Below are 22,279 nucleotides of genomic sequence, written 5' to 3'. Positions count from 1 at the left end.
TGCATGCTTCCAGGAGCTAGAAATCTCGGCAGTGGGGATTCCAGGAATCGAGGAAGTGACTTTGAAGGGGTGTGGCTGCCTAGCTGACCTGAAGTTAGGTCACCCATCCTCCCCAACACACCCCAACACAAAAACAGGATGCTCCACAAAGTGCTGAGGTGGCTAAAGAATTAGCTGGCTGTCCCAGCGTCTCTCCCCCTCCTTAGAGAAGCAGGAGCCCCCTGGCAGTGAAGGGGAAGCAAGGGTTTTTATTTGAGGGAGTGGAGAGGGAGTCACTTCTGAGCTCAAGACTCCACTCTGTCACTCACTAGCTAGAGTTATGTAGTTCAGTCTCCAGTCTGTGAAAAGGGGCTGAAGGCTGAGACCAGCCCCTCCCTGCCCCACAGCCACCTGCAAATTAGGAGTCTTCAGGAAGTGACAAGTGGAACTCACTGCAGGCCCTTTGATCAAACATCTCACAGAAAGACATACCTGAGGACAGTGTACAAGGCTGTTTCTTGCAACATTATTTACAGTGACAATAAAAGGAAATAATCTATATATTCTATTGGGAAATGGCAGAAGAAATTACAGTGCATTCAACTATGAAATCCATACTATGAGCGATTATGCAGTTATTATAAAGAACGGGTTAGAGCCACATATAATTTCCAATTAAATGATTTGCTATGTATTAGAAACAAGCAAACTACATATTTGGAAAAATATATTTTATCTCTAAAATGCAGTTCTCATTAAAAAAATAATAATAAATGTGGGGAGACAGAAAGGTTTGTGCATTTTACATGTCAATCAAGAAACATGAAAGAATATATATCCAACTGTTCATATTAGTTCCCTCAGGGGCCTGGAGTTTATGTGAAAGCTTAAGTGTTGCTCAGTCTGTCTGACTCTGCCATCCCATGAACTGTAGCCCACCAGGCTCCTCTGTCCATGGGACTATCCAGGCAAGGATACTGGAGTGCGTTGCCATTCCCTTCTCCAGTGGATCTTCCCAACCAGAGATTGAACCAGGGTGTCCTACATTGCAGGCAGATTCTTTACCATCTGAGCCACCAAGAAGTCCTAGAGTTTACTAGAGCTTATAGGGCGGTGGTGAGGGTGGTGGGCAGAATATATACACACTCTCATAAGTATATGTGTGTGTGTATATATATATATATATATATATATGTATCTTTCTACTGCTTGATATGTTGTAAGCAAGTATTTTCAAATTTAAAAATCAATATAGAAAAGGTTAATAAAAACAAATGTCAAAGGCTCATTGCCATCCCTTTAATAATCATCCACTCGTTTCACAACCATAGATCTGCTGATATTTACCTGGGTTTGAGGCCACATTTCTCCGCCTTCCTGTAGCCAGGTGACTGCTGGCCAGTGGAGAGTGAGCAATGGATGTGTGTGGTTTTTCGGACAAGATCCCGGAAGGGTGGCGGGGGGTGGGGGCGGTCATGTCTCTCCTTCCCCCATCCCCCACTGCTCCCCCACCCCTCTTCCTCCCTCCTGCCCTGGGGGCGTGGACAAGACAGCAGAAGCTCACCTTGGACCTTGAGGCTCAAAACCACACCCTCTGGACAGCTGAGCAGGTGGCCTGGGGCCCTCACACTGCCCTCAAGGGCCTTCCTTCAGGCTTTGCCATCAAAAGGAAAGAAACTTTGGCCATGTTCAAGTTACTGTTATCTGGAGTCTTTCACATGCAACCAAATAAATCCTCCTTCATGTCAGACACAGAAAAATTAGACTTCTTCTTGGTTATGAAATTCTGCTGTGATGCCACACACAGGGCCACACAAGAACAGGACGTGTTCTACAGGCGGGAGAGACGCCTGAAGCCTAGAGCTGCTCAGACACCTGACTGAGGGTCACATAGCAAGGTGGGCACAGCAGGTCCAGGATGCCAGAGCTGACTTATGGACTGGAACCCAGCCCTGAGCGGTGCTTAATTCTGCCCTGGCTGTGGGACCTTGATGACAGAGAAGCCTGGGGGCCGCAGGGATGCAAGGGAGATTTCTGCAAGAGAGGCAGGTTTGTGCTGAGCAGCCTGCCAGCCTGGCAGGGGCATCTATGTTGGACTGACACCCTCTCCAGCCTCCCTTCCCTCTCTTCTCTAGGCAGACCTAAGCATTTCACCGGGAGTTCAGCGCCGTGACCTCTGAAGTAGTTTCCTGGAAGGAAAGGTAGTCCTGGGGCAAGTTTTACAAAATCTAAGGTTTTGCTCCTTCACATCAGGCCCCTGGGCTGGAGTTGAGGCCTGGACCCTCCACCAGGGGAAAGTACTGCCTTGGATTTTGGAGGGAAAGGCATTGCTCCCTCCTTTGCAGCAGCCTTCTGGGGTGCTCTCCATCAGCCCTGCAGTTTCTGGAGTGACAGTGGAAGAAGGGAGAGGAAACCCAGGCCCAGAATCCAGAATCCACATGCTTGTCTGTCTTCACCAGGTAATGTTGTTGTTGTTCAGTCACCAAGTCATGTCTAACTCTTTACAGCCTCATGGACTATATAGCACACCAGGCTCCTCTGTCCTTCACTGTATCCCAGAGTTACTCAAATTCATGTCCACTGAGTCACTGATGCTATCTAACCATCTCATCCTCTGCTGGCCCCTTTTCCTTTTGCTTTCAATCTTGCTCAGCATCAGGGTCTTTTCCAGTGAGTCAGCTCTTCACATTAAGTGACCAAAATACTGGAGCATCAGCATCAGTCCTTCCAATGAACATTCAAGGTTGATTTCCTTTAGGATTGACTGGTTTGATCTCCTTTGCTGTCCAAGGGACCCTCAAGTGTCTTCTCCAGCACAACAATTCAAAAACATCAATTCTTTGGTGCTCAGCCTTCTTTATGGTCCAACTCTCACACCTGTACATGGCTACTGGAAAAAAAACCCATAGCTTTGACATTTGTTGGCAAAGTGATGTCTCTGCTTTTTATCAAATAATATGCTGTCGTCAAGTAATGCAACCACATAATTCCAATTGCCAATTTCCTGATGTGGGTTTTGCATCAAATTTTTTTTAAATTTGATAAACCAATGCCATTTGCTGCCCCAGTATCCCACATCCTACGTAAACTGTGGACTGTTGAGGACTTTGCAAATGGAGGAAGACAAAACATTAAATCCCACCAGGGCAGGCAGCCCAGCGGAGCTGTGGGACAAGTGCTGTTCCCATGGCTTCAGTTGACAAACATGATCATGACCTTCCTTTTTCTGTCACCTGAGTGCTTCAGGTATGTCATTTGAGCAGAGTAAAAATTTGATCATCTGCATCCAGCTCACTTGTTGTTTGTGACTTTTAAACAGGGGCGGTGCTTGCATGGAAAATCCCATGGACAGAGGAGCCTGGAAGGCTGCAGTCCATGGGGTCGCTGAAGGTCGGACACAACTCAGTGACTTTATTTTCACTTTTCATTTTCATGCATTGGGAAAGTAAATGGCAACCCACTCCAGTGTTCTTGTCTGGAGAATCCCAGGGATGGGGGAGCCTGGTGGGCTGCCGTCTATGGGGTCACACAGAGTCGGACACAACTGAAGTGACTTGGCAGCAGTGCTGTTTACCATTGCACCATCTCTGTCTCTCAAAACACGAATTGATAATATAAAGAAGACTGTGACAATGTTCATCTTTTTGAAACTAAAAGCTTCAAGCTATCACTTTAATATCAGCAATTAATATGCTAATTACAAGGTTTACTTCCCTAATCATAAAAGCATGTCTAACAAGAATACATTAACCACTGCATCTTCTTTTAACTGCTTGACAGTAATAAGACAAAACTTATTTTAAAATCTTTTTTTAATATTTGCTTTTATCACTAATTTGAGACAAGTCTCTTTTCCTCTCATATCTCCAAGTTAATGGAATTAATACTATCCCAGTCACATCACCCCTAGAGATTCCACTGAAAAACTGGGTCTGAGTATGGACGGGAAGGGAGGGCCAGTCTGGGCTTTCATAACATCCCACTCTACAAGGAACAGCCATCCTGGGCTCCACCCATCAATACAGTCTGTCTTTCTATGTATTCACACACTAGAATTTTAGGTAGGTCAGTTCACATGGGAGAAGGCAATGGCAACCCACTCCAGTACTCTTGCCTGGAAAATCCCATGGACGGAGGAGCCTGGTAGGCTGCAGTCCATGGAGTCGCGAAGAGTCAGACACGACTGAGCGACTTCACTTTCACTTTTCACTTCCATGCATTGGAGAAAGAAATGGCAACCCACTCTAGTGTTCTTGCCTGCAGAATCCCAGGGACGGCAGAGCCTGGTGGGCTGCCATCTATGGGGTCACACAGAATCAGACACAGCTGAAGCGACTTAGCAGTAGCAGCAGCAGTTCACATAAGAAATCCAATACCAGGCAAACATGGTCCATCACAACCCATCTGTTCAGGGCTCCTGGGTTCCCAGGTAAAGTCAGAAAGAACCATTAGACTCCTTTAAGGACACTCCACTTCTCAGCTACTGTTTATCAGCTGAACCCAGACTTCATTCATTTCCTATGTTGCATGACAAATTGTTCCAAACTTAATGGCTTAAAACAATATTTATTATTGTTTTATTGCATTTATTATCTCAGGCTTTCCATATCCAGGAGCCTGGACTGAGTTTTCTGCTTGGGATCTCACAAGGCTGCATCATCATCCGGAGGCTCAGCTGGGGAAAAATCTGTTTCCAGGCTCATTCAGGTTCTCTGCAGAGTTCACTTCCGATGGCTATACTGAAAACCCAGTTCCATTCTGGCTGTGGGCTGGGGACACCCCAGTGTCCTAGAGTCTTTTCACAGTTCCTTGACATACAAGCTTCTCCAACATGGCTGCATCTTTCATTGAGCTCATAATGAGGGTCTCTAGTACCCAGTTTGCTAAGAGAGTCTTGGGTAATGCAATCTAATCATAACAGTGATGTTCCCTTACTGTTACCATAGTCTATCATACAGATAGAAGCACAGGTCCAGCTCACCCTCAAGGAGGCATTATACCAGGTCATGGACAACAGGAGGCAGGGGGTACAGCAGCCACTGTTAAGTCCCTCCCCCATACAGCCTTTGACATTTCCCCATCCCCTTTTCTCTGTGACCTGCTCTGGCCAGTAAGATGTGAAAGCTGTGACCAAGTGCCAGCTCCCAACCTAGGTCTGGGTGGCCTTGGTCCTCTCTCTTTCTCTCTCAGAAACTTGCTAGGTTACCATGAAAGCAAGCCCAGGTTAGCCTGCTGGAACATAAGAGATGCATGAAGCAGATAAGTCCTCCCAGCAAGTGCAAAGACCCTGAAACTCAACGATGTTTGATGTGTGTGACAATTAGACAGAAATCAGACTGAGTGGGGAATGGTAAGAAATGAGGCTGGAGAAGCTGCCAGGAGCCTTGAAAGCCATGATGAGGACTTCATGTTTTATTCTAAATGTATGACAGCAACGAGGGGACAAATGAGTAAACAAACAAATGAACATAGGAATGAATGGCCAGTCAGGGAGAAGCGTACATGGTTTCTAACAGGTGAGACCCGCAGCCACTGCTATGGAAAGTTTGTCTGGGATTAGGAACTCAAAGAAGAGTACATCCCATACTTCTCTGTAACAGACTCAGCTCACAATAAAGGAGCCCAGGGTGCCATGTAACCTGACTCCTGTTGCCTTCTTTCCTGGCTCAGTGGACATCAGATTAGCTGTGAAATTGATTGTTAATTTTATTATTACACGTTGTGTCCCCAGTGACAGATTTATAATTTTTGTCCATTAAACACTGTAGAAAATTTAAAAAGGAGTTACAAACCAAAATTTCAATAATAATGGACTTTGTGTTTGCCCATATATTTACCTTTTTCTGCAGGCTTCCCAGGTGGCACTAGTGGTAAAGAACCTACCTGCCAATGCAGGAGACACAAGAGATGCTGGTTTTCTCTCTGGGTCAGGAAGATTCCCCAGAGGAGGGCATGGTAACCCACTCCAGTATTCTTGCCTGGAGAATCACCACAGACAGAGAAGCCTGGTGGGCTATAATCCATAGGGTCACAAAGGACACAACTGAAATTAGCACACACACACACATCACTTTGCATTACTATCTAAGGTCCTTTCATTTCAACTTGAAGGACTCCCTTTAGAATTTCTGGTAGAGTAGGTCAAACGGTAATGAACTCTAGCTTTTGTTTATCAGAGAATGTCTTACTTTCTCCCTCATATCTGAAGCACAGTTTAGCCAGATATAGAATTCTTGGTTCAGTTTTTCTTTCAGCATTTTAAATTATATCACTGCCCACTGGCCTCCATGACTTCTGATGATAAATCAGCTAATAATCTATTGAGGATCCCTTGTACGTGCTAAGGTTTCTCTTGCTATTTTTAAGATTCTTTGTCTTTGTTTACAGTTTGATTCTATGTCTCAGCATGGATCTCTCTGAGTTCATCCTACTTAGAGTTTATGGAGCTTCTTGAATCATGTCTTTCTCCAAATTAGGGAAGTTTTCAGCCACCATTTCTCCATATAATCATTCTGTCTCTTCTTCTGAAATGCCCATAAGGTATAAGTTGTTCCCCTTAATGGCATTCCACAAATCCCTGTGGTCTGTTCATTTTTATTCATTCCTTTTCCCTGCTTCTCAGAGTCTATACTTTTTTTAATAGTTCTATCTACAAGTTCCCTGATTTTCTTTCTCTTCTTGTTCTAATTTGTTGCTGAACCCCCTCTAGTGAATTTTTATATAAATTATTGTACTTTTCAGTTCAAAACTTTTGTTTCCTTTTTATAATTTGTTAATATTCTCATTTTGTTCACACATTGATTTCCTAATTTCATTTTGTTCTTTATCCATGTTTTCCCTAGCTCTTTGAAAATACTTGAGAGATTTGCTTTAAAGTCTTTGTCTAATGATTTTGATGTCTGACTTTCTTCAGGGACAGCTTCTGTCAATTAATTTTGTTCCTCTGAATGGGCCATCTGTTCCTGACTCTTTCTATGCCTTGCAATTGTGTTGTTGTTGTTGAAACTGTGCATTTGGCTATTATAATGTAGTAACTCTGGAAATCAGATTCTACTTCTCCCCCCTTCCTCAAGGTTTGCTAGTCTTTTCTGTCCTTTCTCCTTCCTTCTCTCTCTCACCCCTCCCTCTCTTTCTTTCTTCGATGCTGTTGAAGGCTACAATAGTACATTTGTTTGAGACTGTTCCAAAATATTTTGTGTGTGTGTGTGTGTAATAAAGTTTTATTAAAGTATAAAGGAGCTAGAGAAAGCTTCTGACATAGGCATCAGAAGGGGGTAGAAAGAGTACCCACTTGTTAATGTTAGCAATGAAGTTATATGCTCTCCAGTAAATCCAAAGAATGTCTGGAGGCTGTAAAGACCTCACCAGACCTACTCCCATAATTTACATTTTAAGATAACAGAGTTAGCCAGAAGGTTTAATCCAGAGACTGTCCTCAGGCAGAATACATTGTTGTTCTATAATCCTAAGGAATGTAGAGAAGGAAAAAAACGTTTGTCCTTTCTTCCTCCTTGAGAATTCCAGTCCACTCTCTCCTTGGGGACCCCTAGACTTCTTGTCAACCTGCCTAGGAAATGACTCTCATTCCCCCCTTTTGTTTTAGGAGAATTATGTTGCCTAGGGGAAAGGGGCGTCATTCTCGTTTCATAACTGCTTCCGAGCTGAGAAGGGGCGTTGTCCCTAAATTGGTGAGGAAACATATTCTCCTAATCCTCCTATTGAGGATATCTGATCCAGGGGCTCCAAATAGTAGTTGGAGGAAGGTGCAGCAGTAGCAGGAGTTTGAGCAACCATTTGTAACTTAAAAGCTTTCATGCGGCCAGAAACAAATCCAGTTACACAGTTACAGATGTAAGGCAACATAGTCATTAAAACAAGTTAAAATCAAAATTAAAAGTCACTTTATGTCCATAGTTAAAGTGCAACGTGTTGCACCAGTTCATTTTAGGGTTGGTAGATGTCATCAGATGAAGAAGACGCATCGCGTGTGATTTTTGTCGAAGGTATTCACAGACTTGGAGAAAGTCCTTTGCTTGAAGTGGAGCTGTCCACCACAGGAAGCCTTCCACTGATGAAGAGAATCTTTATAACCTCCTTAGCCTGTTCACTACGACAGAGAAAAGCCTCAATCCATCCAGTAAAAGTATCTACTCAAACTTGTAAGCAAGAATATCCATTAGCTTTTGGCATATGAGCAAAATAATTTTCCCAGTCCTCTCCAGGATACTTCCCACTTCGTTGTAATCCAGATGGGGAGAGATTTTGCTTCCAAAACCTGTTCAGCAGTCACCATGGCATAAGCTGCTTTACGCTTTCCATCCTGAACAAAAGAACTGCCATCTGTAAATATTTCCATGTCAGGATTGTCTAATGGGGTATCCATTAGATCTTCCCGAGAGTTCAAAGGAGTGAGGCTGGAATTGTTAGCTCCCATCTTGTCCTGAAGGATCGGGGATGAGCCCCCAAGATGAAAGGTTGTTGTTGAATCACGACGCCGGGATTCTTGGCCCCCGGGGGAGAAGAATTCAATCCGGGGCCAGAGACGAGGCTTGATCGCTCAGAGCTTTTGTGTAATAAAGTTTTATTAAAGTATAAAGGAGCTAGAGAAAGCTTCTGACATAGGCATCAGAAGGGGGTAGAAAGAGTACCCCCCAAAATATTTTTGCAAAGATTATATGCACTGTCATGCTTAATCACTGTGAATATTCTATTTCTTTAGCTTGTGTTCAATTAGTGTTTTGGCAGAGATTTCCTGAAATGCCAGGAGCCGAAACAGATACAAAACAAACAAACAAATATGCCGAAAGAAGACTGCAAAATGAGAAAACAGCCAGCTTTCCTGGCCTTTGCAGATTAGCTCTGCCCTAGGGACACCCCACTACTTACCTAGACTTTCTCTGAGCCTAGGGATAAACTCTAAGTGAATGCCTCGTTTCAGAGTTTGAGTATCTTTGCTGTACATGCACATGTGTTTCTAAATTCTCCTGTATACATGGCTACTTTTGAAGGTCAAAGGTCAGTTTTCATTCCAATCCCAAAGAAAGGCAATGCCAAAGAACGCTCAAACTACCACACAGTTGCACTCATCTCACACGCTAGTAAAGTAATGCTCAAAATTCTCCAACCCAGGCTTCAGCAATACGTGAACCGTGAACTTCCTGATGTTCAAGCTGCTTTTAGAAAAGGCAGAGGAACCAGAGATCAAATGGCCAACATCCGCTGGATCATGGAAAAAGCAAGAGAGTGTGGATCACAATAAACTGTGGAAAATTCTGAGAGAGATGGGCATACCAGACCACCTGACCTGCCTCTGGAGAAATCTGTATGCAGGTCAGGAAGCAACAGTTAGAACTGGACATGGAACAACAGACTGGTGCCAAATAGGAAAAAGAGTGTGTCAAGGCTGTATATTGTCACCCTGCTTATTTAACTTCTATGCAGAGTACATCATGAGAAACGCTGGACTGGAAGAAACACAAGCTGGAATCAAGATTGCTGGGAGAAATGTCAATAACCTCAGATATGCAGATGACACCACCCTTATGGCAGAAAGTGAAGAGGAACTAAAAAGCCTCTTGATGAAAGTGAAAGAGGAGAGTGAACAAGTTGGCTTAAAGCTCAACATTCAGAAGACGAAGATCATGGCATCCGGTCCCATCACTTCATGGGAAATAGATGGGGAAACAGTGTCAGACTTTATGTTTTTGGGCTCCAAAATCACTGCAGATGGTGACTGCAGCCATGAAATTAAAAGATGCTTACTCCTTGGAAGAAAAGTTATGACCAACCTAGATAGCATATTCAAAAGCAGAGACATTACTTTGCTGACTAAGGTCCGTCTAGTCAAGGCTATGGTTTTTCCTGTGGTCATGTATGGATGTGAGAGTTGGACTGTGAAGAAGGCTGAGTGCCAAAGAATTGATGCATTTGAACTGTGGTGTTGGAGAAGACTCTTGAGAGTCCCTTGGACTGCAAGGAGATCCAACCAGTCCATTCTGACCTTCAGATCAACCCTGGGATTTCTTTGGAAGGAATGATGCTAAAGCTGAAACTCCAGTACTTTGGCCACCTCATGTGAAGAGTTGACTCATTAGAAAAGACTCTGATGCTGGGAGGGATTGGGGGCAGGAGGAGAAGGGGACGACCGAGGATGAGATGGCTGGACGGTATCACTGACTCGATGGACGTGAGTCTGAGTGAACTCCAGGAGTTGGTGATGAACAGGGAGGCCTGGCGTGCTGCAATTCATGGTGTCGCAGAGTCAGACACGACTGAGCGACTGAACTGAAATGAAATCTCCAAAAGCATCTAACCTCAGCTTCCTATCCTCGAAGTGGGAGTATGGAAGAACCCTGGCCTGATACAGCAGTGTAAGTACTGAGACCCTCACCAGTGGTGAGCCAAAAGGGAATACTTTTTGGCAATATCTCTGGCACATGAGAGGTACAGAGCAAACAGTAATTAAAAGATGGTGGTGTCGGCAGCCATCACTGACCATCATCTGAGGCACTGAAGAGAGAAAATTACAGGCTCAGGGCAGTTGGTTACTAACCCAAAGCAAACTGTGAGAGACAGAGGCTTCCTTGGCAATTTTGAATAAACAAAAAATATTTCCTGGAGCCAGACGTAGACCAAGCTGAGAACCAAACTCAAGACTTTTAGAAAAGTGAATCTCTTCCATCAAAGTCAGCGCCTGATACAGACTGAGAGGGACTGAGAGACTGAAACAGAGGAAACGGGTATTTCTGGGTGGGTGCATATGAGAACCTTGAAACTCCAAGAGGAAATGAGCCCACCGGGGTGATATAAAGGGAACATGGCCTGGAAACAAAATCTGGGGATTTGCAGCATCCAAGTGATGGGCTGGCCAAGGCCACTAGGGCAGGATTGCCAGAGAGGTGGGAGGAAATCCAGGAGGGAAGCTAAAGGAAAACATGTTGGTAGACAGGTTGTGAAGAGGTTAAATAGGGCTCAGGTATGGTGAGGGCCACAAAGTGTCTTGTGGATCAAATGACATGGTAGGGGCCACTCCAGGGAGGTGGATGCCACTCCAGGGAGGTGGATGTTAGCTGGCAGTGACTAAGGAACCCAGAGCAGAGAGTAAGGCAGACTGGTGGGTATGTACCAGGGGGAGACAGGAGAAACCTGACAGCTGCAGATAGACACTAGGAAAGGTTCATCAGTTTTTTCTTAAGATGCAGAGACCCCAACATTTTCAGTTAGTGGGATGTGGGACCAGTCTGACTTCCCATCATTCCGGGGAGGGAATTTCCAAGAAATGGGATAAGCTAGGCTCTGAGTCCAAGTCCTGCTCTACTATTCGCTCTCCTGGCAGATGATTTTGCATCTCCAGGCCACATTTCTATAATAGCCAGCTTCAAAGTTCTGTTGAGATGAAGTCAGAAATGCATGTGAAGTCCCTGGACCAATAATCATAGCAATTTCCAGATATGAAAAGCCAAAGAGATGGCTGAATGAAAGACACTCCCAAGTTTTTTATCCCAAAAGGCTGGGAAATAGCAGCGTGTGGATGGCTGAACCAGGGGAAATCCTGGCAGGAAGAGTTTCAGAGAAAGAAGGATGACAAGGTAGGTTTCTGCAGGCCAATGCCTGGGTCATGGCAGGACATCAAAAGTGGAAACATTTACACATATGTGGCATCCAGGACCAGATGCAGGAGAGGATTCAGGGATGGGGAAAGAGTGCTGGCTCCCCCAGCCCAGAGGTGAGCGGTGGGTGAGTCAACAGGGGCTTGTGTAATGCTTGGCAGAGTCACACAGGAACACCCACAACTGCCCTGTGTTTAGCCATGACTTTGTGTCAGACCCTTTACCCACCGTATCTTCAGCCCTCCTGATTAATCTGCATTTTACAGTTGAGCAAATGGAGGCTCAGAGAGGTCACCCAGCTAATAAATGACACAGCCCAGGATCCAACAGCCATGCTGGCTCCCAAACCTGCATTCTTTCCACTGCCTCACACCACTCCAGAGGATGGAGTCTTAGGGGAGGACTATGTTTAGGAGAGGAAAGAAAACAGCGCATTGGACAGAAGGACGGGGCGAGGGTGTGATGTTAGGGAGGCCAAGGAAGGATAGTTTCAAGATGGTGGAGGTGGTGAATAGTGCCAGGTGCTGCAAAGAGAGGAGTGGGGATGAAAACTGGAAATCTACTGCATTTGGGGAGTAGAAGGTTCTGAGGAATTGTGAATGGCTGTGGTTGGGGGTGGGGGAGGGTGGCGGTCCCTGTGTCAGTAGAAACAAAGATGCTGCATGGAAAGGTGCTGGCCCCCATCCTCCTAAAAGTGAAAGGCGCTCAGTCATGTCCAACTGTTTGTGACCCCATGGACTGTATAGGGAACTCTCCAGGCCAGAACACTGGAGTGGGCAGCCTTTCCTTTCTCCAGGGGATCTTCCCAACCCAGGGATTGAACTCAGGTCTCCTGCATTGCAGGCAGATTCTTTACCAGCTAAGCCACAAGGGAAGCCCCAAAATACTGGAGTGGGTAGCCTATCCGTTCTCCAAGGGATCTTCCTGACCCAGGAATCAATCTGGGGTCTCCTGCACTGCAGGAAGATTCTTTACCAATTGAGCTATCAGAGAAGCCCTCTCTCCTAGGTCCCCACAATGGTGCTGCTGGAGAAACGCCCACGGAGGGCAGCTCCACCAGTGTCTGCTGGTCACTGCAGATTCAGCGAATCAAAGTCAAGCCCTTGTTCTCACAGCTCACAACTCAACTAGGGACACTAGCTTTCAAATGCGACAAGAGAACACACACCAAAGGGAGTACCTGTGTACCCCAAGATTCCTCCCACTACCCTGAATGCTGTTAACTTCTGGACAGTCGGGACCTAGGCTCCCCTCCGACAAGCTGGGCCAGCATATGTGTGCTGTGGCGGCTGCAGAAGCCATGAAGGCATGCTGGCCGCACAGTGCGTGCAGCTGGAGAAGAGAACAGGTCCAGGACTGAAATCTAGGTAGCACCAGCCTGCAGGGGACTGGCAGAATAAAGTAGGATCCCTGAAGGACACCAAGAAGGAGTCAGAGAGGAAGGAGGGCAAACTGCTCAATCTTTTTTTTTTAAGATTTTTGTTTTTGATGTGGATACCTCCAGCAACTGATTCCTCCCTCCCCCACCCTTCTTCACCCCCCGGCCCCGCACAGATTTCCTCTTTCCCTCTCAGTTTCTAAAATCCACAGGCCAGTGTCCTCCATACTAGCAAATCAAGTCTCTGGACTCTTCCCTCCCTGCCTCCTCCACTTCCACCTCCCTGCCTCCTCTCACCTGCCACAGTTCAGGAAAGGACGAGCAGAATTCCTGTGCTGGACAAGCCCCAGGGCTGGGTGTCCCGCCAGGAAAGCCGTTAGCTGCCACCATGTCTGAAATGCCAATGTTATCATCAGTTTCTTCAGTGAAGAGCTATTCTCCCCTGTCTTAAAATATAAACGTGCTTGGAAGAGTAACTAGCATATCTTGTCTCTGACTCTAATCAGGAGAAGACCTCTTTCATGTGTTTTGGAGAATCAAGTATCTTGGAAGCTGGAGGCAGCATGGAGTTGGCACCAAGAGATGTTGTAGGGAGCTGAGAGGGAAGGAGAAGGGGCTGATGGAATCTTAGCCCATTTTGCGATTGTGTCCTGGATCAGCCTCATGCCTTGGCTTGAGTTCAGGGTAAGGAGCAATCATTCATTCGTCACTGAGGCTGTGAGTGCTCCGACTGCATCCTCTTGGTCTTTCTCAGAATTTACCTGTGGACATTTTCCACATAACAGTGGGGGGAAATCAGCCAATCTGGAGAGCTGATGCCTTGCAGAAACAAATGGGGGTCAATTCTGAGGGTGGTCCTGTGTGGTCTCCCAGAGGATCCCCAAGGGGATCGGCCCTGCAGCCCACAGGAGTAACCCATTCACTAACTAGTGCACCTGACTGCTACCCCTTCAGACTGCTTCCTGGATAAATGTGCTTAGTCACTCAGTCATGTCTGATTCTTTGCAACCCCAAGGACTGTAACCCGCCTGACTCCTTTGTCCATGTGGATTCTCCAGGCAAGAATACTGGAGTGGGTTGCCATGCCCTCCTCCAGGGGATCTTCCCAACCCTGGGATCGAACCCAGATCTCCCACATTGCAGGCAGATCCTTTACCCTCAGAGCCACCAGGGAAACCTGCTTCCTGGATAGCCTCTAGAAAAAAATCTATTCACACCAAAACTCATTTCAGATCTTGATTTGGGGAGAATACAAACTGTATAATGAATCTTTCCCTGATTCCTAATACCGATAGGGAGAAAATAAAGTCCACTGGCTCTCAAAAAAACAAAAAAAGAAACAAAAGACCAAAAAAAAAAAAAAACAAAAAACCCAGAACCATAATTCAGAAATATGCATTAAAAATTTAAATGCCCAGTAATTCTTCTAGAAGTTTAAGAAAACTGAATGCAAATAGGTATGTCGAAGAATAAAAATTGGGAAATAATTTAAATTTTTCCAGCAAGAAGAAATTAGCTAACAAATCACAGTAACCCTATGTTGCCATTAGAAATAATATTCAACAGTACCGTGTGTTTCTATGTCTTTCCATGTCTTTGGTACGGTAAGTGAAAATTCAGGTGACGAAACATCATGGAATCTACTTTCATCTCTAGTACATCCCTAGGTGACCATGTGAGCATGTCAGGAGGACGACAGCGAAATGCTAACAGTAGTTGGTTATGTTCGGGTGGAAGATGGGGACTGCAGCTCATGTTCATTTCCTTCTTTACACGTTTCCGAACTGAAAAAACATATAGACTTTTTAAATAGCTGATACAGCTTTAAAAACTTTAAAAAGGAACTGTAAAACATGTTAATGGCCTCACCCAGGTAGAACTGAATTCCACAGCCAACCCGCCTGTCCTCCCACAAGAGCTGCTGGTCTCACCTGCTAGGAGAGTGGGAAGCGCCCCCCCTCAGCCTGGGCTGTCACTGGGCGGCAGCCCTTCTAAGCAAGTCAGCGGACGGGACCCGGAGGCCAGGGGAGAGCAGCACATCACATCACGTGTCCCGCGTGTGTGACCCCATCTAACTTCCAGGGAACGCATGCAGCCCTGAATCCAGGCTTGGGGTCGCCTGTCAAGGCAACCCCCTCCACTCCTTGCAGACCGCCCATCCCCCTGCCTCCCTGGAGCCCCAGCTGGCACTCAGCAGGTCCCTCTCCAATTTGCCGCACTTTTGAGAGTTCGTTATTCCCACGGAAGAGTCCGTTGCCATGGCGATGCGACCTTCCCAACCCTGGGACCCCGCCCCGGAGGCAGAATCCTCCCCCCCACCCCCGCCCCCGCCCCCGCCCCCGCCCCGACCCCGTGGTGGAGAGGTTCTTAGGGGCTGGGGCTTGGGAGGGGGTGGGACATCAATGACGGCCCCAGGTAAGGAGACAGGGGAGGAAGGTGTTCTTACAAGCCCTTTGGCTACTTTGCCCTTCCCAACTCTCCTCTGGGGCAAACGCCATTTCTGCTTCTGGAACTTTCGGGTGGGGCTGCTCTACTTTCCTCTCAACCTCTTCCAAGAACCCTGGGGCGTCTGTAGAAGTTTCTGGAAGGCGGCGCTCAAGAATGAAGGTTTAACCTCTCAGGTTCCTGCAGCCCAGACTGAAGATTTGGGAGGAGTGAAAGGTGGGAAGAAGGGGGAAAGCACCGGTGGGTGGCATGGTCACAGGGCCTAAGAGCGGCTGAGGTCAAGGGCTGGGTTGCCTGGGGTCCCGGGGAGACCTGGCCCGGTGACGTAGTGGCCACGCCCACCAGGAGGTGGGGAGGCGGGGAGGCGGGGTCACTTGCGCCTGCTCACTGAGGCCCCGCCCTCTGCCTCAGGCCACACCCACCACCACTCCAGGGCTCCCGGGATCGCCACACCTCTGGCAGCACCGACTCACGGATCTCAGCGACCAGAGGAGCATTGTCTCCTGTTACTCACCGCAGGTGGCTGCCCAGGGGAGAGCTCCAGGAGCATCACCGACTGGCCTGGAAAGCCTTTCATCTCTGCTCCAGCAGCAGTAGCTCTTTGATTATTAATAATTGTGTCTCCTCGCTTTGCAGCCTCCAACCATCGCCTCGCTGTAAATCCTGGGTGCCTGCTGGCTCGACCTGGGGCTCCCCCTTCCCTCCCCCTCCTGCTGCCTCCCCATCCCTCGAGTCTCAGGGATTTAAGGTCGAAATGAACCTTAGATTGTTTTCCAAGAGTTGTTGGGGTTTTTTTTCCCCCCTCCTCCTCTCCAGGCTCTCTGTGCACCCACCCACTCCAACACCTGGCGTTTTCCTTCAACTGCACCCTTCAAGTCCACAGACACACAGGCCTCGGGCCTTCGCCTCCATCACCGGCTCAGGGAAAAGGCAGCTTGCAAGAGGCCAGAGCTCAGAAGCCTCCCCACCCCACCCCACAGCTGCCCACTCAGCCCAGAGAGAGAGGCCGCGCCCAGCGCAGGCCCGTGTGCAAACAGTGCTTTAGACAACCTCAGGCATCGGATTTCATGAGTGAGCCAAATGTAGAAAGGATTAGCTGTTTCAGCCAGTAAGCCCACATCTGTAGTTACATTCTAACAGGGATAAAATTACCCTGGTTATTAATCCTTCTGCTTTAGGGTATGAGCTGATCACCAGCTGGGGTCAGGAAAAAAATCCTGCCCCAGCTCCTGCCAGTCTCCCCCAGACCCCCATCCTCAGTTGCCCCATCTCCTGTGGTGTACCAGAGCAGTTTCTGTCTGCAAACCAAGTTCAAGGCCACCAGCGGAAGCACCTCTGGGATAGGACAGCTCCAGTCTGTTCTGGAGACGACAGCCATTCAGTCATGTGAGTTTGTACTGAGAATCTACTTCGGTTTCCACTGTGGCACAGAGACAATTCCTACACAGCCCTTCTCTTTTTCATGCCAACCAGAGTTGAAGTGGGCAGTCAGAAACCATGCCTGGTTTCTGAGACTTCCTGCCCTGAGGCATATCAGGTGGCCTGGGGGAAGCCAGTGTGGCTACGGGTGGTATTTCCAAGCCCACTGCCAACAAGGAAGGGAGCCATTCCCTCTCGCCTCTGCTAATGGGTGTCTCCCACTTGTGAGCAGCCGGAGAGGCCGGAGCAGCTATGTTTCCTTCTCTGATCCATCCTCTTTGGACCTCATAACTGCAGGCACTGGAGACTTGCAGAAATCTCCATTTCCCTGGGTGGGACCAACAGGAGAGATACAGGTTGAGAACCAGGACTTAGCCTTTCCAGATCATTAGGAATGACAACCCACAAAGAAGTGACATCCCTGCGAGGCTGAGTAAGGGCTGACCACATGATCTAGCATCATAGGGACCTGTCAGTAATGAAAAGAAGTGCCATGGATAATCACATGGGACTTTTCTGAGTATGGCCTTCCCAGATGGCACAGTGGTAAAGATTCTTCCTGCTAATGCAGGAGACACAAGAGATATGGGTTTGATCCCTGGGTCAGGAAGACCCCCTGGAGAAGGAACTGGCTACCCACTCCAGTATTCTTGCCTGGGAAAATCCCAAGGACAGAGGAGCTTCGCAGCATACAGTCCATGTCACACACATGCACACACACATTCCTGACCAAAACAGACTGGATTCACCTAACTTGAGGTCATCTATGCTGGGAAGGGCCATGAACAGGATACCACTGAGACGACAGTGTCAGCTTCTCCCTGATAAGGCCCCTGTGTCCCCTTTTGTGGACCCATCTCCAGCGACCTCAGCCCTCTGCCCCTGCCCGAGGCTCCTGTGCCCCCTCTACCTGAAGCAGCTATATTTCCTCTCTCCAGTGCTGGATCAGCCCAACTGTCTGTTTTTATTGGTGCCAGGTCCAGGGTTAAGAGATAATAGACTGCCATCAATAATGTTCATCTGGTGAATAAATCTGGGCTGACCCCTTCACATTCCTGCACTTCCTACCCTTGACTGCCTCTCCACATTGCTCTGTTGTCCCCCAGACTTGCTCAGTTCATACTTTAGCATGCCAAACCTTCTGCAGTCCAGACCTCCATCCACCTCCCTCCCATATTCTTGGCAGAGGCTCTAACTTCCCTGAGAACAAAAAACAAAGACAAGACAAACCTGAGATGTGAACCTGTCAGAGATTTCCTAAACTTCCCTCCACCTCTGAACTACACAGATCGACAGGACACCCTCTACAGTGGGGCAGGTGCTCACCTACAGCGGCCTCCGCACAGCCTCGCACAATCTGTTGACCCCAGTTTGGCTCCTACAGATTCAAGATGGACCAGTGAGAAACTTTCTCTAGAATTTTGAATTTGGGGCCAAGAAAGTCAGTACAGTCCCTCTCCTTCGGCTGCAGCCTCAGTCCTGTTTCCCCCCTAACACTGAAGACGCTGAGGACCTGCAGAGGCCGAGAGAAGGAGGGGGAAGCAGAGCGGACCTGACAGCTATGGAGGAAGAGTCTCGAACATTCTGGAAGCTCCTGAGGCTCAGCCATGCTTTTTTTCTTTTTTTTTAAACTTAACTGATTCAAATTGGTTTCTCTTAAACAGACTCACAGAGTAAAAAAACAAATGTATGGTTCCCAAAGGGGAAGGTTGGGAGAGGGGTGTAAATTAGGAGGTTGAGACTGACATGTACACTGTTTTTGTTGTTCAGTCGCTAAGTCATGCCCTACTCTTCCCGACCCTATGGACTGCAGCACACCAGGCTTCCCTATCCCTCACCATCTCCCAGACTTTGCCCAAGTTCATGTTCATTGAACTGGTGATGGCATCCAACCATCTCATCTTCTGATACACACTACGATATATAAAACAATCATACTCAACAAGGACCTACGGTACAGCACAGGGAATTCTACTTGATACTCTGTAATAAGCTATATGGAAAAGACTCCGGAAAAAAGTTTTGCCTGAAAATCCCATGGACGAGGGAGCCTGGTGGGCTGCAGTCCATGGGATCGCTAGGAGTCAGACACGACTGAGTGACTTCACTTTCACTTTTCACTTTCATGCACTGGAGAAGGAAATGGCAACCCACTCCAGTGTTCTTGCCTGGAGAATCCCAGGGACAGCAGAGCCTGATGGGCTGCCGTCTACGGGGTCACACAGAGTCGGACACGACTGAAGCAACTTAGCAGCAGCATATATGTAACTAAATCACCTGGCTTTATACTTGAAATTAACAACACTACATCAATTATACTCTAATATGAAATTAAAACTTTAAAATAAAATTTTGGCTTTCTCACTTACAACCAAAGGCCTCTTATATTATACATTATAACAAATATTGATCTGCTTCTCAAAAGGAAAGCTCCCCCTCCCCTGCCTCTGGTTAATTCCTTCTCAACACAGTCACCACCCTGGCCATCCTTGTTTTACCACTTGCATCCCGTGAATCTTTGGTCATTTTAGTTATGAGTGTGCTCATCTCCCTATTCCCAAACTAAATAAACAAAGGCTCCTCAAGCTTCTGTCCCCTTCCCCTCTGCTCTAGCCAACTACATTTTCTCGCCTCCTACTTTGCACCAAATCTACAGCGCACTCTAGCTCCCTCTTGCCTTCCTCTTTTCCCATGAGCATTGCACACTTGCTCATTTTGTGCTGCTGCTCTGCAGACCTGGCATCAGCAACCATCTTGTCTTGAATCGTACACTTCTCTCGAGGCTATTCCTCTTGGTTCTTCTTGCTCTAACACAGAGAAATGCGACCTGTAGAAGTGGTACCCGGATCTAAAGGTACTAAGGATCTAAAGCTCTAGTCTTTTCCAACCTTCCTCTCTCCCCACAGAAATGCAACTGGCCTCCGCCTGCTCTTCTAGCACCTGTGCAGGGAGGCTAACTCACAGCATGAAATTAACTGGAGCTGAGGGACTTCTCTGGTGGTCCAGCGGTCAAGACTCTGCCTTCCAGTGCAGGGGCTACGGGTCTGATCCCTAGTTGGGTAACTGAGATTCCACATGCCATGGGGCAACTAAACCCAAGCGCCACAACTAGAGAGAAGCCTGCACGCAGCAACATAAAAGGTCCCTCGTGACACAACTAAGAACTGACAAAGCCATAAACAAATAAATAAAAAGAAATAATTGGAATTGAGGTGGTAATAGGTGAGCTATTTCACTATTTTGATAACTCTCGAACATGGATTAGAGTGGAAGGCTTTGGTGGGGAGCAGGCATGGGGTGGAAGGAAAAGTAGAGAGATATTATTGAGGATCTAAGCATTTCTACAACATGTAAGGTTTTACTTCCCCTTTCACATTAACCAGTGCTTGATGGTGCATTTCAAGGTACCATAGCATGGGCACCACGTGATCACCAACCTTTAGTTAAATATTTCATAAATGAAATGTGTTCTCAGCGTTTGAGAATTTCCACTTCTGAAGTGAGTCTCTTTCTTCCTCATGTTAGGAAGGACTGACCCAAGGAAGAAGCATCTTTGAAATATGAAGGTGGTTTCTATTCCTTACAGCACCAGAAGGAAATGAAAACCTGAGTCTTGCCCTCAAACACTCATAGGTTCATTAGATAAACAATACAAGAACACTTGAAAAGTTAATTATAAGCTCGAAGCAAGAACGTGGAGTATGCCACAAGTAGTATATTATTAAGTGATGCAGACAACACTTTCCACGGGAGATCAGAGGCAGGGGGCTTTCTTTGTGTGTGAATAACCAATGGAGGCCTCCTTGGTTGGGGGACAGGTCTGGTGGTGCTGCTAGTCTGGGAGTTGAAGTTGAACGGGAGTCTTAGATGAAAAGTAAGAATTATGGAGGAAAAGAGAGAAAGAGAGAGATGCGTGGGGCAAAGGAATCTCAAGAGCCTTCGAGGTCCTGAGCTTGGGGTCAGGAACAGGCTAACAGTGAATGGGGGGTCCTGGTGGGGACAGTAGACAATGCTTGCTTGCCTTCCATCATACTACACACATACCCAGGCCATCGACACAGCCAGGATGCCAACCTTTTTGTTTAAGCATTTCTCATTTGATATTTTCAAAACAGCATCAGAAAGACATTATGGGGAAAACTGGAACAGAATCAGACTTCCTTACCCTTGTGTTATGCTTTTTAGTAATGCTATATATTCACCTTCTTTGGAGGGTGGGGGTGGACACCACCAGTGGTGGGGCCCTCCAGAGGTCTAATATTAGCAGCCTCTCAGGAGAAAATTAAGTTGGGACCGTGTTTTAGAAGATTTGGATTCCCAGTGAGGCAGCCAGACTCCACATGTCTTGATATGCAGAGGGTCCAAGCACAGTGACTGCTTCAAATTCTCTGCATCTCTGAGTTACTCATTGAGCCAAATCCAGGATTTCAGATCCTTTGTTGCACGCTGCACATTTTCAGGGCTACACACGTGAGAGGTTTGCTCATGGGAGTGATCACACATCTTCAGTTCATTGCCAAATTGATTGGCATTGGTTCAAAGACAGGACGTCCCCTTGAATGCAAAGCCGTTCTTATTGAATATTCCCTCATCTCACATGCTAGTAAAGTAATGCTCCAAATTCTCTAAGCCAGGCTTCAGCAATACGTGAACCGTGAACTTCCTGATGTTCAAGCTGCTTTTAGAAAAGGCACAGGAACCAGAGATCAAATTGCCAACATCCACTGGATCATGGAAAAAGCAAGAGAGTTCCAGAAAAACATCTATTTCTGCTTTATTGACTATGCCAAAGCCTACGACTGTGTGGATCACAATAAACTGTGGAAAATTCTGAGAGAGATGGGCATACCAGACTACCTGACCTGCCTCTTGAGAAATCTGTATGCAGGTCAGGAAGCAACAGTTCGAACTGGTCATGGAACAACAGACTGGTTCCAAATAGGAAAAGGAGTACGTCAAGGCTGTATATTGTCACCCTGCTTATTTAACTTCTATGCAGAGTACATCATGAGAAACACTGGACTGGAAGAAACACAAGCTGGAATCAAGACTGCCGGGAAAAATATCAATAACTTCAGATATGCAGATGACACCACCCTTATGGCAGAAAGTGAACAGGAACTCAAAAGCCTCTTGATGAAAGCGAAAGTGGAGGGTGAAAAAGTTGGCTTAAACCTCAACATTCAAAAAACGAAGATCATTCAGAAAACGAAGTCCCATCACTTCATGGGAAATAGATGGGGAAACAGTGGAAACAGTGTCAGACTTTATTTTGGGGGGGCTCCAAAATCGCTGCAGATGGTGACTGCAGCCATGAAATTAAAAGATGCTTACCCCTTGGAAGAAAAGTTATGACCAACCTAGGTAGCATATTGAAAAGCAGAGACATTACTTTGCTGACTAAGGTCTGTCTAATCAAGGCTATGGTTTTTCCAGTAGTCATATATGG

Source organism: Capricornis sumatraensis, chromosome 15 (genome assembly GCF_032405125.1).
Source record: "Capricornis sumatraensis isolate serow.1 chromosome 15, serow.2, whole genome shotgun sequence".
Classification (NCBI taxonomy): Eukaryota; Metazoa; Chordata; class Mammalia; order Artiodactyla; family Bovidae; genus Capricornis; species Capricornis sumatraensis.
Note: the sequence above shows the minus strand (reverse complement) of the source record.